The sequence below is a fragment of the Vicia villosa genome, linkage group LG7 (genome assembly GCF_029867415.1).
Source record: "Vicia villosa cultivar HV-30 ecotype Madison, WI linkage group LG7, Vvil1.0, whole genome shotgun sequence".
In the NCBI taxonomy this organism is placed as follows: Eukaryota; Viridiplantae; Streptophyta; class Magnoliopsida; order Fabales; family Fabaceae; genus Vicia; species Vicia villosa.
This window is the reverse complement of record NC_081186.1, coordinates 104,616,494-104,635,368: the sequence shown is the minus strand read 5'-3', so window position 1 is coordinate 104,635,368 and position 18,875 is coordinate 104,616,494. Positions and strand designations below refer to the sequence as shown.

General features: G+C 36.3%; 1 long non-coding RNA gene and 1 pseudogene across 2 annotated transcripts; both read left to right on the top strand.

Moving 5' to 3' along the window:
* The first annotated feature begins 6,827 nt into the window (after positions 1-6,827).
* On the top strand, positions 6,828-16,199 carry LOC131618147 (defensin-like protein 19; annotated as a pseudogene).
* On the top strand, positions 7,724-12,773 carry LOC131618148 (uncharacterized). 2 transcript variants are annotated; one of them, XR_009288752.1, is made up of 4 exons: positions 7,724-8,087; positions 8,221-8,298; positions 9,182-9,236; positions 12,436-12,773. It is a non-coding gene; the product is annotated as an uncharacterized LOC131618148 (long non-coding RNA). The 2 variants fall into 2 exon arrangements; XR_009288751.1 differs by having other exon boundaries at positions 8,221-8,323.
* Positions 16,200-18,875: the final 2,676 nt, after the last annotated feature.

Sequence of the window (18,875 nt, the reverse complement as noted above, 5' to 3'; positions counted from 1 at the left end):
CATGGAGCTTGAATCTCACAGATCCAACACCTGCAATCTTGCAAGCCTTGTTGTTTCCCAGTAATACTGATCCACCATCTTGATCACATAATTCCTCGAACAAGTCTTTGTTTGGAGTCATGTGCCAAGTGCAACCTGAATCCATAATCCACTCCTTCTTAGAGTCACTGCTTGAAACCACAAGAACATCAGATGATTCGAAATCATCTTGAACAATGGCAGCGTTGCCATTATCCTTACCTCCATGATATTTCAAGCGTTCAGGGCACACCTTTCTTGTGTGACCCTCCTTCTTACAATGGTAGCATCGAATGCCAGATGCTTCGCCACTGTAAGTCTTCGACTGGCTTTTGCCTTTCTTCTTGTCGAACTTACCATCCTTTCGTAAGAGTTTTCCTTTAACGGCCAAACCTTCGCCAACAGTCGAAGGTTTATGCTCCTTTCGTTCATTCAAGTCCTTAGAGTACAAGGCTGATTGAACTTCTTCAAACGTCAGGGACTCCCTTCCATACAAGAGAGTTTCTTTGAAGTGAGCATGTGATCGAGGCAAAGCGCACAATAGTAACAGCGCTTGATCTTCATCATCGATCTTCACATCAATATTTTCAAGATCAAGAATCAGCTTGTTGAACATATCCAACTGCTCAGCCAATACTTTGTCTTCAATCATCTTGAATGAATACAAAGCTTGCTTCAGGTAGAGTCGATTTACCAGCGATTTGGTCATATACAAACTTTCAAGTTTCACCCATAACCCTGATGCCGTCGTCTCCTTTGATACCTGCCGGAGAACCTTATCACCAAGGCTCAACAGAATTGCGCTGTGTGCTTTCTCGATCATAGTTGTCTTCTCCGCTGCCGTTAATGCAGCATTCATGGCTGCCTCTCCCTTCAACGCTTCCAAACAACCCTGCTGAACCAGTAGGGCTTTCATCTTCAAGCGCCACAGACCGAAATCATTCACTCCGGTGAACTTTTCAATCTCATACTTTGTTGAAGGCATCTTCTCCACGCTCACCGCACCAATTTGTTGTGAAAAACGATACCAATAACAAAGTATAATAGGGAATTAGGGAAGAGAATAAGAACACAAGAATTGGTTATAACTGCTATTCTTTCACTTTCTCTTAAAACAAGATTACAAGTTTACAAGAATAACAAATAACCTCTCTCACCCTAAATTAGGATTTGCAGCTTAGCAATGATGAGAGACTAGTATGCTATTTATAATAAAACCTAACATACTAACTAATGGGCTTTTTCAGCAAGGCCCATTACACAAGCCAACTTAATAAACAAGCTAACTTAACAAATTAGGGTTTAAGTACTAAAACCTAATTTAACATGCTAACAACCCTAGCATCTTCGACATCTGCATGCTAGACCCATCTTCGACTACAGCATGCACACTTCGACACCAGCATGTGAACAATCCTTCGACTTCATGCTTAACTCTGTCGAACTGTCGAACCAAGAAGCTACCCTTCGACAATACTAGAGTTCGATCCAATATCTCACAAATCTCCACCTTGGACCTAACTCTACAACGTCAAGGAACAAACTAGCTTTCTTCATGCAGCTTTATCAACTGCATACAGTGGAAAAACTTGCAACTCGGCAATGTCTTGGTGATCATATCAGCAGCATTGTCTTCAGTCGAAACCTTCAGCACTTGGACTTCTCCACGCTCGATTACTCCTCTGACGAAATGCAGCCTCACATCAATGTGCTTAGTTCGCTCATGATAGGCTGAATTCTTTGACAGGTGTATTGCACTTTGACTATCACATTTAACAGTGATACCTCGACCTTGAAGTTTCAGCTCCTTCGCAAAACCTTCAAGCCACAATGCTTCTTTCACAGCTTCAGTTAGGGCAATATACTCCGCTTCAGTGGTTGATAGAGCAACAACCTTCTGAAGTGTTGCTTTCCAACTAATTGCAGTGCCAAACATAGTGAAAACATATCCAGAAATAGATTTTCTGGAATCCATACAACCTGCATAATCAGAGTCGACATATCCTTCTATTACTGCTTTACTATCTTCACCCAAGGCTCCACCATAAATTAGGACTCTATTCAGAGACCCATTTATGTACCTTAAAATCCACTTCAATGCTTGCCAGTGAGCCTTTCCAGGATTCGCCATGTACCTGCTTACAAGACTGACTGCGTAAGCTATGTCGGGTCTAGTACAGACCATAGCATACATCAAAGAGCCGACTATATTAGCATATGGGATGCTATTCATATAGACTCTTTCGACATCAGTACTGGGACACTGATCAATACTCAGCTTGAATTGAGGGTTTGTTGGAGTCACAACTGGCTTCGAATTCGACATACCAAACTTTTCAAGAATCTTCCGTAGATATGCCTCTTGAGATAAGCATATCTTCGACTTCTTTCTATTTCTCCGAATGTCAATTCCAAGAATCCTGGAAGCAGCTCCCAGATCCTTCATATCGAACTCCTTATTGAGTTCAGCCTTCACCCCCATCACATCTTCAACACTGTTGCTTGCTATGAGAATATCATCCACATAAAGCAACAAAATAACAAATGAATTACCAGGTCGAAATCTGAAGTAAACGCAGTGGTCGAACTGACTTCTAATGAAACTTATGCGTGCCATGAACTTGTCGAATCTCTTATTCCACTGTCGAGGAGATTGTTTCAGCCCATACAAAGATCTCTTTAACTTGCACACATAATTTTCCTTCCCCTTTTCGACATACCCTTCAGGTTGCCTCATCAGGATCGTTTCATCTAGATCACCATACAAGAACGCAGTCTTCACATCCATCTGTTCCAGTTCAAGATCGAACTGTGCCACCATGGCAAGCAACATTCGAATGGACCTATGCTTCACAACAGGAGAAAACACATCATTGAAGTCGACACCTTCTTTCTGAGTGAAACCCCTTGCAACTAACCTTGCCTTGTATCTTTTCGACGTCACTCCTTCAATTCCTTCCTTAACTTTGAAAATCCATTTACAGCTGACTAACCTTGCCCCATCAGGTTTCTTGATCAGTTCCCAAGTATGATTATCATGAAGAGATTTCATCTCATCATCCATGGCCTTCAGCCATTCAGTCTTATTTCGACTCCTCATAACTTCCTTATAGTCTCTAGGTTCTTCGTCTAGAACCTCACTTGCAGAGATTAAGGCATAAGCTATAAGATATGCATATCCAAGTCTTTGAGGTGGCTTGATGACTCTTCTCGACCTATCTCTCGACAATAGGTAGTCATCGTCAGTTTCCTCAACTTCAGCATCTTCTGCTTCTTCTTCGACTTCATCTGGGATATGCAATTCAGCATCAACATGCTCCACCTCAACAGGAATCTCTACCTGTTCCAGCTCTTCGTCAGATGTTTCTGTACTTCGACCAACATCATCAGTTTTCTTAAAAGCCATTTCAGCTTCATTGAAAACTACATCTCGACTGGTGATACACCTCCTGTGACCTGGCTCTAGGCACCATAGCCTATAAGCTTTGACTCCTTCAGGGTATCCCATGAACATGCATTTCAGAGCTCTAGGTTCGACCTTGTCTTGCCTAATGTGAGCATAGGCTATGCAGCCAAATACTCTCAGTTTGTCGAGATCTGGTGGATGTCCCGACCAAACTTCTTCAGGTGTCTTCATATCTAACGCTGTCGAAGGACATCTGTTTATCAGATATGTTGCTGTCGAAACAGCCTCAGCCCAGAACACCTTCTTTAACCCCGCACTAGTCAACATGCATCTGACTCTCTCCAAAATAGTTCGATTAAATCTTTCAGCCAAACCATTTTGCTGTGGAGTACCTGCAGTAGTTCTATGCCTTGCAATACCAGAGGCAGCACAAAAACTGTCGAATGCCTCATTGCAAAATTCAAGGCCATTGTCGGTTCTCAACCTCTTGACCTTTCTGCCAGTCTGATTTTCAACCAGAGTCTTCCAACTTTTGAAATTCTCAAAAGTTTCATCCTTAGTCTTCTGGATGAATACCCATAATTTTCTGGAATAATCATCTACTATGGATAGAAAATACCTTGCTCCTGAATGTGATGGACACCTTGCAGGCCCCCAAAGATCAGCATGGATGTAATCAAGGGATCCATGTGTTCTTTGTTTGCCTTTGTTGAACTTCACTCTGCAAGATTTTCCAAGTACACAGGGTTCACAAAACTTCAGCTTTTCGATTTTGTCTCCACCAAGCAGATTTTGTTTCCCTAATTCGACCAGACCCCTTTCACTGACATGGCCCAATCTCATGTGCCAGATTTCTGTTTTCGACAAAGGTTTCGTGGATGCAACATTTGTCGAACCACTTACAACTTCAGCCTCAAGGGTATACAAGCCTTGTTTCTTCACGCCTCTCAAGACTTCCTTCGAACCCTTCATGACTCTTAGGATACTTTTCTCTCCTTGGAAAACATATCCTTTCTTGTCGAATTCACCAAGAGAAAGCAAATTTCTCTTCAAATCAGGAACATACCTGACTTCAGTCAACAACTTTATTGACTCATCATGGAGCTTGAATCTCACAGATCCAACACCTGCAATCTTGCAAGCCTTGTTGTTTCCCAGTAATACTGATCCACCATCTTGATCACATAATTCCTCGAACAAGTCTTTGTTTGGAGTCATGTGCCAAGTGCAACCTGAATCCATAATCCACTCCTTCTTAGAGTCACTGCTTGAAACCACAAGAACATCAGATGATTCGAAATCATCTTGAACAATGGCAGCGTTGCCATTATCCTTACCTCCATGATATTTCAAGCGTTCAGGGCACACCTTTCTTGTGTGACCCTCCTTCTTACAATGGTAGCATCGAATGCCAGATGCTTCGCCACTGTAAGTCTTCGACTGGCTTTTGCCTTTCTTCTTGTCGAACTTACCATCCTTTCGTAAGAGTTTTCCTTTAACGGCCAAACCTTCGCCAACAGTCGAAGGTTTATGCTCCTTTCGTTCATTCAAGTCCTTAGAGTACAAGGCTGATTGAACTTCTTCAAACGTCAGGGACTCCCTTCCATACAAGAGAGTTTCTTTGAAGTGAGCATGTGATCGAGGCAAAGCGCACAATAGTAACAGCGCTTGATCTTCATCATCGATCTTCACATCAATATTTTCAAGATCAAGAATCAGCTTGTTGAACATATCCAACTGCTCAGCCAATACTTTGTCTTCAATCATCTTGAATGAATACAAAGCTTGCTTCAGGTAGAGTCGATTTACCAGCGATTTGGTCATATACAAACTTTCAAGTTTCACCCATAACCCTGATGCCGTCGTCTCCTTTGATACCTGCCGGAGAACCTTATCACCAAGGCTCAACAGAATTGCGCTGTGTGCTTTCTCGATCATAGTTGTCTTCTCCGCTGCCGTTAATGCAGCATTCATGGCTGCCTCTCCCTTCAACGCTTCCAAACAACCCTGCTGAACCAGTAGGGCTTTCATCTTCAAGCGCCACAGACCGAAATCATTCACTCCGGTGAACTTTTCAATCTCATACTTTGTTGAAGGCATCTTCTCCACGCTCACCGCACCAATTTGTTGTGAAAAACGATACCAATAACAAAGTATAATAGGGAATTAGGGAAGAGAATAAGAACACAAGAATTGGTTATAACTGCTATTCTTTCACTTTCTCTTAAAACAAGATTACAAGTTTACAAGAATAACAAATAACCTCTCTCACCCTAAATTAGGATTTGCAGCTTAGCAATGATGAGAGACTAGTATGCTATTTATAATAAAACCTAACATACTAACTAATGGGCTTTTTCAGCAAGGCCCATTACACAAGCCAACTTAATAAACAAGCTAACTTAACAAATTAGGGTTTAAGTACTAAAACCTAATTTAACATGCTAACAACCCTAGCATCTTCGACATCTGCATGCTAGACCCATCTTCGACTACAGCATGCACACTTCGACACCAGCATGTGAACAATCCTTCGACTTCATGCTTAACTCTGTCGAACTGTCGAACCAAGAAGCTACCCTTCGACAATACTAGAGTTCGATCCAATATCTCACATTTGTTAACTAGTATGCTTGCAAATATGTTATTAAATATTTATTTTATATATGGTCATTGTGTATAAAGTACATGAAAGAGAGATATAGAGCCATTTATCAAGAGGACTATATGTCAATGTATGTCTTCAAAACTATTACACTATATAAAAATGTATTTTATTTAGCTACACTTGAATTTTTTAACAATTTGGCATACAAATATTTAGAACTTTAAATATATTTGTTATATGATGTATTTTTATTTATAATTATAATGCTAAATTTATTATATAAATTTTACCTCCGCATTCTAAAATTTTTGGGTCCGTCCCTGCTTCCAGCTTTAATATGTCAATGATACAGTTATAGTGGGAGTTTCGTCAGTGGACAACCCGCTGACAATAAAAGTGTTTCTTAGAAGTTGAGTTATCCTCGAAAGTCATAAATTGAATATAAATATAAGTTTTGGTATATACATCAAGAGGGGAATCAAGCAAGACTGCAAGAGTACTACTAGACAAGAACAAGAAAATAATAAACATTCAATAGTAAAAGGTCAAACATGCAAAGCTTAGAGAAACCCTTGATTGTATCATTCATTCCACAAGAAACAAGGGGGGACAAACAGCCCAAAACAGATCATGTTAGTTAAAATACAACTCAATAATTTCCCCTAGCTGTTCAAATTATCGAAAACAAAAGAAGCACATTGTCTTCTTGGATATAGTTATATATACATCCACAAACACACACTTGTTGAAGCAACTCTCATTACAACCAAATATCATTTCCATTTATATTAACAAATGGCTTCCTCTTCTCCTAAACTCTACACCATCGTTATGTTCATCACCCTTGCCCTGCTCCTTTTCTCCACACCGGGTACAACTATATATATATATATATATATATATATATATATATATATATATATATATATATATATATATATATATATATATATATATATATATATATATATATATATATATATATATATTTATTTATTTTTATTGCCTTACTTTCAATTCAACTATATAAATTTCATCAAATGAGCCATTGACTATCAAATGATTACACTGATATCATAAAGTACAAAGTGAACACACTCACTATGTTTTTGATTACTGTGTTGCAGGGGTGCAAGCAAAACTTTGTAAAAGGCGCAGCCAATTATGGTCAGGGGTTTGTTTGGTGTCGGAAAATTGTAAGAAAGAGTGCATCAACATTGAACACGCAGTTAGCGGGGCTTGTTTCCGTGATAACTTTGGAGCGTCTTGCTTTTGTTACTTCAAGTGCTGACCAAATTGACACTAAATTCAAGTTATGTTGAACCAATGTAAATCTATTTATAAAATAACCGGAACTAGGAAAATGTTGTATTTCCTTTATAATACATGCACTAGTACAAAATGAATAATATAATTTAAAAATTTACACCCGATATTTTAAAAACGGGTGTAAATTAGAAACATGATGGCAATTTTGTAAATAAAGTTTTATTTTAAGGATTAACATGCGACAAATTACACTCTATTTATTAAAAATCGGGTGTAAATTAAAAATATCATTATAATCAAATCTCAATTACTCCCATTAAATTTAAAACGGGTGTAAATTTAAATTGCTTAAAAAAATTATTTAATTTTGTAACCCACAAAATATTCGTTTCATTGACGCATCTAAACCTGCAACACACAAAACCCATCCTTCAAGCAGATTCAACAGCGGCGCAATTCCCCCAATTCATCTCAAATCCTTCGTCAGTTTTGATTTCGATTCCTCTCAGACCCATCATGAACTTTGACTCTTCTTAAACCCTAATTTCGTATTCTCCCAATTTCTTGATGAAACCATTTAGCTAGCAATTCAACTCAACATTTTGGTGCTACAATCGCAATTCAACTCAACATTTCGATGCTACAATCTCAATTCATCTCAGCATCGCAACTCAACGTCTCGTATTCTCATAATTGTTGTCTCTTCTGCTGGATATTCCCTCTTTAGCTTTTCAAGATTTCTCTTCGGCGAATGTCCATCTATTTTTCGCGTTTTCTACTTCAAAGGTAAACCTATAGTATTTTCTGGAAAAACCCATGAATGAGTAGGTACGCAATCAACTATAAAATATCTTATAGTTACTCGTATTTCAATGTTAATCTTGTGGCTGATTTGCTCAGTTGTGGCTGATTTGCTCAGGTGGAATCAAGGTTTTCGGTTGTGGCTTCAGGTGTAAATCATCAAGTTTCATCAAGAGAGCTTTAACATACATCATTGGTAGACTTCTTACTCGAGATCATTGGTATTTCCCGCGTTATATGTTGTGTTCACAACTAAATTGTTTTAGATTATATCACTTTATTTGCCTTGTATTGTGTTAGATAATTGTTAATTAGGTTGGGTTTAAGAGTTGTTGATATGGTGAGCTTATAGTCAAACTTTATTCAGATGAGTTTCTGCTCTCATTGTTTTGGATTCGGAAATAGATTCAATGAAATTAATTTAGTCATACACATAATCTTGACTATTTGTTATTGTCCTTGAATTTGAAAAGATTGGAAAAGTTCTTACCTAAACCTCTGTTGTTGCCTAAATTTAGTGGCATGAGCAAGTCAAGGTAAACTCAGAATGACAAGGCAATGGGGGATTAAATGCCTTTCATACATTGAAATATAAGAGTCCAGTTTGTAGTTGACTAATTGGAGAAAAAAAGCTGTTAATTGGTCATATCTATAAGAACCGTAAACACACACTGAAAAGAAATAAAACCAGATTGTTCTCTTTCAACTATACCCTCTCAGGTTATCTGCCTTCAAATACATTTATTTTGAAGTCAGAACTAATATTTCTAATGCAAGTGATGGATAAAAATAGTTAATTGGTTAGGCTACATGGCTTCATGATCTAAGATGGATGGATGAACATGTATTTGTTATCTTAGCTTCATGATCTAAGATGGATGGATGAATTTTCTTACTTTGTTAGTTGTCTTTGCTTGCTGTTGTATCTCACCCTGTTGTTTCCTTTTGACTTAATTGTATGAATCTTATCCTAATATTTGGTATTGTGGTTATTTATTGACAGATCCACAGTGGTTTCCTTTTGACTTAATTGTATGAATCTTATCTTAATATTTGGTATTGTGGTTATTTATTGACAGATCCACAGTGGTTTCTCCAACTAAATTGTTGGATTCACACTCTATTTGCTAGCTGGTGAGTTTTTTCTTATACTTGTAGCTGTTTGATGCATAAGTATATTAAATGGTTTGCTTAAAATAATTAGAAAATGAGGCTTCTTTGTTGGTAGAATGGGGCTGTTTCGAGCATTTTTTTCTGTTAGTGTTTGGATTGCATTGAATACTTACACTATCTAATGTATGTATTCTTAAGCTTCTTGATGTTCACTAGTTAGTATTAGTATAGTGATAGAAACTGATACCAAACAATATAATTTAATAGTATAGTGAATCTCTTAATGTTCTGAGGTTATAAATTATATTACTTTGGCTCAATTCTTGGCTATAAAGTACTATATTACATTATTATAGCTAAAGTACTATAAAGTGCTTAGCTTAGGTTTTCAGCTTCAATAACTTTAACTAAGCTCTCCTTGCACATGTAAATGTTACCCTATCTTTTATCGATCTAAACATGTACTAATTATGTACAAGGTTTGATTAGATTTATAAGAATAGAAGAAAGAACAGAGGCATTAGTGATATGAAACTAGTAATATCCAAGGAAACTTTACTATTAAAAAAAATCATGTTCTCAAACACATTTAAATTCAACGATATTTTCATGGTGATCGTATTCACGTCTATAAGCTTGAATAGAAAGATCATTATATAGTAACTCATATTCTACTTAACTTTGTAATTGATGTGTTCATGTCACTAAATAGAATATGTTGTCTCTTTTTTTCTTCTTTGCTAGAAATGGTTCATTAACATGCACCTTAAGGCTCGAATTAACATTTTCCAAATTAAAATTTAAACTAGTCTAATGTACAAACTATTACGGAGAGCTTATATAAATAAGATGAAAACTATTTCTGGACATGTTATAAGTTGTTTCTATAAGTTCTTCCGGACAATATCGCAACTATTTATATCAGTAGATAAACTTGAATAACTCAATACAAAGATGTGCCATTGTGATTGCTAAGCTTCAAAAAAATTTGCAAGATGTGTGTTAACATGAAAATTTGCAGGGGGTTTGATACAACTGAACCATGGACAAGGTCAATCTCTTCAATATGTTGTCAATGCGGCTTTTATGGCATCACTTTTTGCTGATTATATAGAAGCCATATGTGTTCCTGGATGGAATTGTGGCCTTAATTACATTCCAAGGTCTGATCTCAAGTCATTTGCAACCTCTCAGGTACCATATTCGTCATTCCGGTTTTATATGTTCTTTCTATTGCCTTTTAATGTTGGTAACTGCCTGTATAATCCGCATTTAAATTTGCTTTGTACTTGTATAAGTTGTTTAATGTTCTTTATTTTGGCTTTTATCTTTGGTATTGGGAATATCTTTTTAAATGTACTCGGAACTAAAACATCGATCAATTTGTTTGATCTGATTTGTAATCCAAACATTGTTATTACCAGTTTTCTAGTTATGGTTTTACTATTTCATTACTTGCTATCTAAAATTTTCAGTGCATCATGGTAATGATATTGTGAAAAGTGGTTGAGTATATGAAGTTTACATGGTCATAACTTTATTCCCGTCCTCTCTAAATAAGGATCTCATTGCTGCATGACCCTCGCAGATCTGGAAGTTTCATCAGGTTTCAAAGAATATAATGCCACAGTATCTATTCATATTAACGGTGAACTATTGTTGGATGGAGTCATTTGAGAAGTCAAAATTTGTTTTGCTAGAGAATTCGTCTCCACAATAAGCTATACCCAACAGCTCAAGTTTTCAATTTAAACTATATAAATCTCAACCTTTTATAATGGATATAGCCGAAGAGAAATGTAGATACATCAAATTTCCTTTTTAAAATATTCTTTCGTCCTACCAACTCTATATTTCTTAGATTCTTAATCATCTAGTGGTATTATTAGCAATCTCTTATTCTTTGTTTAGAATTGGGGTGTTAGATCATAACATGGCTTCATCTTCATTGCATAGTCTCGATAACGTCGTTTGGACGACCTCCTAACTCAAATGCAGCTTTAGCATAATGTTGGCATGAATGAGATTCATACCTTGCTTCGTGCTTATGTTGATCACAGTTCACAAGACACAAACGATCATCATGGCGTGAAATCAAAACATTTACTCTATCCAGATCTTCAAGGTGGAGTTTCCCTGATGTAATGGTAAGATCAATTTAATGGTAAGAACGTTCATGACTTTTGATGGAGTTTCCCTTATTATACAAGTATGATCAATTTTTTCTCTTCGATGAAACTTTGGCAACTTTGAATGCATGATTCACCTTGATGGCTTAACTTTGCAGTGACACTTGAATTATATGCGTCAGAATCAGTTATGAACTATCTATGATTTATTTGAATTGGGTTTTGTTAGAGTAAGTAGTACTAAATGATTGTGTTCAAAATGGTTAATAATAATAGTAAGGTGTGAAGCTGAATCAGAATCAGTTAAAATGATGGACTAAGGGTGCAGGCCAGAAGCTGAAATTGCTGCTCTCAGGCATGAACTTACACAAGAAGTTGTTGCTTGGTATAAACTAACCATCCTAATGTCACAAAAGGTAAATTTCTTTTCTGTACCTTCAACTTTCTCTTGTTGCCGTTGTTGATTGTTCTTGGGTTCTATATACAACTTACTAATTTATATCTAAGTAATTAGTCGGTAAAAAAATCAAAGTAATTACTATAGTTGAAATATTGAAAACAGTATTACATGATTAAACTATTTAGTTGCCTAAGGAATGAAAATTCTATTTAGTCAAATATATATAATTATGTTTTTAATTAAATTATTTCAAATAACTAGTGGAAGACTGAAACTAGATAACTTTAAGATACACTCTCACTTATGGCCAATATCCACGTTTAAGATACACTCTCACTTATGGCCAATATCCACTGAGAACTCAACTGAACCCCATTCACATCATTATGAAACTGCATGAGAATATGGCAGTTTTTAGTGAGTGAATGGAATAAAATAACTAACAATTTGGCAACTACATTGATCGTACATGTGTGCATAGTGTAGTTAAAAGCAAAGTATGACAAGAAATGAAAAAGGTGAGTTTGTGTTTGTTTGTGTTTATGGATTATTTGCACAGGTACATATTAGAAAGGATAACTCAGTAGTCTCTTCTCATAGATATTGGAGTCAATCAACACAAGAGCCAGTCTCCTTGTTGGACCAAAGAGATTAATCTGTTGTGTATTAATTAACACTGAATATATTACAGGCTCTGAGTGAGAAAGGCTATGAACTTGTTTCCGGTGGGACTGAAAATCATCTAGTTTTGGTGAATATGAAGAAAAAGGTAACCCGATAACTACTTTGACTTTGCTTGAGAAGATGAAGTCGGTGTACACGAATGTAGAAGATCTTCCTCCGGATTGAATTGTGGAAAACAATTGCTTCTCCAGGGCGTGGTATTTTGGCCATGGATGAATCCAATGGTACATGTGGAAAGCGGTTGGATTCAATTGGACTAGAGAACAACCGAAGCTAACCGTCAAGCATGGCGTAAAATTATATATGAAGAAGGTGTTATGACTTGGTTAAAATATAATTTTTATGTGTATGATTTTATAGTACTTGAAATATTATGAATGCACATGATTTTGTATACTTTTGGTTAATATTAAAAATATTTTGACTTAGTTAAAATATGATTTTTATGTGTATGATTTTATAGTATTTGCAATATTATGACTGAAAATGAAATATAACTAAATAGTGTATATGAAATAGGGTGTAAATAGATTTAAATATAATATAATTGTTCATTCATAAATGGCGCATTTACACCCGATTATTATTAAAATAGGGTGTAATTAAGAACGTATCTACACCCAATTTTAATTAAAACAGGATGTAATTAAAATGTAATTACGCCCAATTACACCCAATTTTTATTAAAACAGGGTGTAATTAAAACGTAATTACGTTCAATTACACCCGATTTTTACTAAAACAGGGTGTAATTAAAAATGTAATTATGCCTAATTACACCCGATTTTTATTAAAACACGGTGTAATTAAAAACGTAATTACGTCCAATTACACCCGATTTTTTTAAAACAGGGTGTAATTAAAAACGTAATTACACCCGATTTTTATTAAAATAGGGTGTAATTAAAAACGTAATTACGCCCAATTACACCCGATTTTTGTTAAAAATAATGGGTGTAAATGCGTTAGACATTTTTCACCCGGTGGATATACACCCGATTTTTATTAAAAATAATGGGTGTAAATTTAATAAAAAACGGGTGTAAATTAACATTTTTGTACTAGTGATGGTTCGTATCTCTGCAGATATCTAAATGTTTATCTTTTTCAAGATTATGTGGTATTCTTGGTGGTGGCTTGCAATAGGTTTTAATGGTAGAATTTTGTGTAATTTTTATGGATGGTTTAAAAACCCGGTTCTTTGCCTTTGATTTCTTTGTTGTATCAAGTTTTCTTTCCTGATTTTCTTGTAAGGGTTGAAAGACCCCTAATACTCATATTCTTAATACAAAAGTTGCTTATATATATATATATATATATATATATATATATATATATATCAAAACAAACAACATAAAGAGAGAAAAAAACGAAAAAAGGCTAAGAACCACTACTATAAAAAAAGTGTATTTCACTATGGTTAGAATAATGATTTCATCAAAGGTGATGATAAGTAGTAATGAATGGTGTGATAGTAAGTGTTCTACTTTCTATCATGAACTATTGGTTGTGGTAATAAATTGGATAGCGCACTACATTTCACCGCAGTTGAAATATTCAACTGTAGTGAAAAGTAGAGAGTAGATGCGTTCAATACCGGCAATACTATTTTAGCGTTTTTTAAATGGTGTGTATCACAATCTTTCCACCACGGTTATTGTGTATATAGTTTAGGTGAAAGTGTAAGATATTGAGATCAACCGTGTGAAAATAACAGTAAGATATTGAGAGATTTACAGTTCATTACATATTATAGTCTATGTGGGACTTATATACAAATAAATACATATTGTATTAATAAATAAATACATTTTTTATCACACCTCGTAGTCAAAATAAGAGGTTGACGAACGCTTATACTGGTTCGAAAATCATTGAAGAAGATTTTAGGAAGGTCTTTGGGGAAGATATAAGTAATTTGGTGCTAAGAAGGACTGGGTGAAACTCTTGTATATCGGAAGGAGATGACGACTTGGTGGGGGTTGTTTACCTTGATAGAAACATCTCAGACTCATCACCGAAAGAAGAAGACATAGTGTTGGAGGCGCGGTGATTACTACGTAGTAGTGGGTGGCGCGGCAGAAGCTGCGGCGGTGCAAGAGGAGGGGCTGCAGCGGCGGAGGTGCGACAGCAGGAGCTGCGGTGGCGGCGGTGCTGGAGGCTGAGGAACTACTACGATGACGACAACTTTTAGGGAGAAGCAGTGGCGGTAGCAACGCTAGGGGACGAGCTACTGCAGTGGCAGCAACTTTGATTAGGTTTGGATCTTTACCTTAACTGATACCATGTAAGATATTGAGAGATATTGAGATTAACCATGTGAGAATAGCACTATAGAGACTGTCTTATAAATAGAATGATTTATAGTTCATTACATGTTATAGTCGATGTGAGACTTATATACAAATAAATACGTATTCAATCATTAAAAATAAGTAGTGGGTGGCTCTATAGCAGAAATTTGATAATCGGTAATTCGAAGAATCTCAAACCAGACTCTTAATGCCATATTAAAAAATGTGGCTAGCTAAAATTTAATTCAAGCATACAATACTAAACTAATTTGTAAGATGATAATTACCATTATCTATAAGCAAATGCTCCAACTATATACTATTTTATGTGAAACTCTTGACAAAACCATTTTTGATTTAATACATATGACATTGGTGGGCATATTGTTAACTCTTGGTGCAATATGTTTTGGGAGAGTGCTATAAAAAATTAATATCACATAGGTGGGCATATTGTTAACTATTGTTGCAATATGTTTTGGGAGAGTGTGCTATAAAAAAATTAACAACAAACTTTTAATTTCTTTTTGTTTACTGTTTTTAAAATATATTTGATATCCTAAAATACCAAAATATTCAAAAAAAACATTAAAAAAATTATAAATCTTTATTTTTCAACAATTATAACAAAATAACATAGATAAATAAATAAATAATATATAATATGAGATATAGTTTGTAAGGAGGTGAAAATAATATGTTAAAGGATGACATGTAAATTCATGTTTTAATCTTATTTGAAAAATTACTACCTCGTCCATGATGTTATAAACTATTTAAACAATTGATTTAAAAAAATTTGTACACGTCAATTCAACTGTAAAACTATCACTTTAATCACATATATTTGAAATAGTGAAGAACAACAATTAATTAATAGGCCATATAGTAAACTTGTGATACCAACATGCATAGCTTGCAACAACTCTTTGATTACATCGACCATAGCACAAAAAAGAGGTGAAGAATCAGATCAGCCGAATTATACCGAGTAAGTTAAAATGCATGCAACCCAAATGAAGTTTCAAGCATGATGTTAAAATTAATTCTCAAAAAAAAGAACATGTGCCATCTTATATATCCTTATATATACCCTCAAACACACATTTGATGAAGCAAGTCTCGTAAAGAACAAAACCTACATCGTTTACAATTACCAAATGGCTTTTTGTTTTCCTAAACTCTTCACCATCTTTCTGTTCCTTAGTGTGGCCCTTCTCCTTTTCTGCGGTGCGACAATATAATTAAGTTTTATATGTATATTTTATTTAATTTTAAGTGTGTTTTCACTCTTTTAGTTTTGTTTTGTGCAGAAGTACAAGGGAGTCTTTGTCAAAAGAGGAGCAAGGATTGGCGAGGTCCATGTTTAGACACCGGAGCCTGTAAAGATCTGTGCATCAATGCGGAACAAGCTACTTTTGGAGCTTGTCATGCTCAAGGCCTTGGATTTGCTTGCTTCTGTTACTTCAACTGCTGATCACCAAATCAACACTGAATAATGTGATGCTATTTATAATAAGATAATAAAAATGATAATAATGAGAGTTAGGAAAAATGTTCTATTTCCTTTCTTGTACCTGTCTTGCACTTCTGATATATATATTTCCTTTCTTGTACCCGTTTGCATTTCTTACAAATGATTTTATAAGTTTTTTCTTTTGAAATCAAGAAATATATTAAAAGGAACCTCCGCCCGTTCGATATTACAACGACTAAAAGCGAAACAAAAAGAAAATTACAGACCTATTACAACTTAGCTTAAGTAGAACAATGGGCTATTGCTAAACTCATAGAAGTTATAATTGGAATGGGTAATTTTCCCAATATAAGACCACCTCCAAACAATTGTCTTGCAACTCCACACCACGTCCCTCGAATTCCACGACCCATTGTTAAACACAATGTCGTTCCTACGCATCCAAAGACTCCATAAAATGGCAATCCAAACGGTTCCCACTTTAGCTTTTTTGACTTTTTTAGACCGACAAAAAGTGCTCCAATAAAGAAAATTCTCCTTGAAATCTAGACTACTTTTAAAAGGTAAACCAATCCAATCGGCCACTTCTCTCCAAACAATACCGGAGTTCCGACAAGATAGGAAAGAGTGAAAGAGCGATTCAATACCTTCGGAACAAAAAGCACAACCCAAGTTTGAGTTAGAATCTAAAATACCTTTCATCAATAGAGAATCCTTAGTAGGGACTTTGTTGATGAAGCATTTCCAACCAAAAACCTTCACCTTCAAAGGGGCCTCTATCTTCCATAAATCAATGAAAGCCGAATCATATCGATTAGCCGGCCCATAAGGAACTAAAAGACTATCAAGAAAATTATAGCAAGAAGCAACAGTATAAACGCCGTCCTTTTGTAGTTTCCAATTTGCCGAATCTTTGCCATTCATTATCGGCCCAACATCTGCTAACAGCAAGGCTAAACTATGAAATTCTCCTCCCATGGCTGCTGCATCATAGGCCATAGAAGCAGGTGACGCGGCATTATCCGTGACAGCAGTCCCGCGGCCATGCAGAGAAGAAGGCTCACCAATTGCTGCATTCGGTGCTCCCTCCAACAGCTGGCCAGCCGTGACATTAGCACTCCCTTCAGCCATAGATCCGCCTAAAACAGTAGCATTAGCATGATCTAAAGCATTAAAAAAAGGAATTCCCCCATGACCAAATTCCATCTAACCAACCACCCATTGCACCAACAGAGACATCTTGCAATAAAGAGAACTTAAAGATATTTGCATAACGATCCTTTAAAGCTCCTCCATTCAACCACGAAGATTTCCAAAACGAAATGTTGTACCCGTCGCCAACCTGAAAATGAAAAAGGTTAGTAAAAAAATTCTCCGGTAACTCCTTCCCTAGAGAGATAATGTCCGCCCACCACACCGACGAAGATCCCCTCTTCCTCAATTGCACCCAATCGTTGCTCACCCTAATGTTCACATCATCATACCGAGCTTTTAACATTCTATACCATAGCTCATTATTAGCACCAAAAATCCTCCAATTCCACTTCAATAGGAAAGCTTTATTAAAGATGTCAAGCCTCCTAAAACCAAGCCCGCCTTTCTCCACCGGATTACACAAATCCTTCCACTTCACCCAATGCATTTTCCTTTTCTCATCCATCCCTCCCCATAAAAAATTACTTTGAATCTTATTAATCTCCGAAACCACTTTCTTAGGTGCTTTGTAAAAGGAAAGGGTGAAAATCGCCAAGCTACTAAGAACCGATTTTATAAGAGTTATCCTCCCTCCAAAGCTAAGCCATCTACCTTTCCAAGTGTTCAACCTCCTCCTAATATTATCCACAAGAGGCTTCCAAGAGGAGACTCTCCTAGGATTTTGCCCGATTTGAATTCCAAGAAATTTGAACTCTTTTCCCTCTTCCCGGCAATTAAGAAAATTGGTGGCGACTCCCATAAAGTGAGGACTAATATTGATTCCAATTAACTTGCTCTTGTGAAAATTGATTCTAAGGCCCGATACCAATTCAAAACTCCTTAAAACCGATTTAATGGCCCAAAGGTGGTTCCAACTCCCGTTGCCAATTAAAAGAGTGTCGTCGGCAAATTGGAGGATATCCACGAAACATTTACCGTTAACATTAAACCCCGCAAAGTCTCCATTCTCAACCGCTCTTTCAACCAAAGCCTTTAAACCTTCCGCCACTATAACAAATAGAAATGGAGAGATAGGATCCCCTTGTCGAAGACCCCTTTCCACCAAGAATTCCCTCGTTGGGCTACCATTAACAATGACCGACATCTTGCTAGTGAAAACCATAGCCTCCATCCATCTCATCCAAACTTTCCCAAAACCCATCCTTCTCATCAAATATCTAAGGAAGCTCCAACTCACTTTGTCATATGCCTTTTCAAAATCGACTTTAAAGAGGAGACATTCCTTTCCTTCCTTGTTAGCAAAGTCAACTAGCTCATTAGCCACTAAAACACCATCCATCATTTGCCTTCCCGGAACGGAAGCACTTTGGCAAATAGAAATGATTGAAGGAAGAACTTTCTTAATTCTACTAGCCAAAAGTTTAGAGATAATCTTGTAAACACTCCCCACAAGACAAATAGGCCGGTATTCATCTAACCCCAACGGATTGCCATTCTTCGGGATAAGAGCAATAAAGGAGG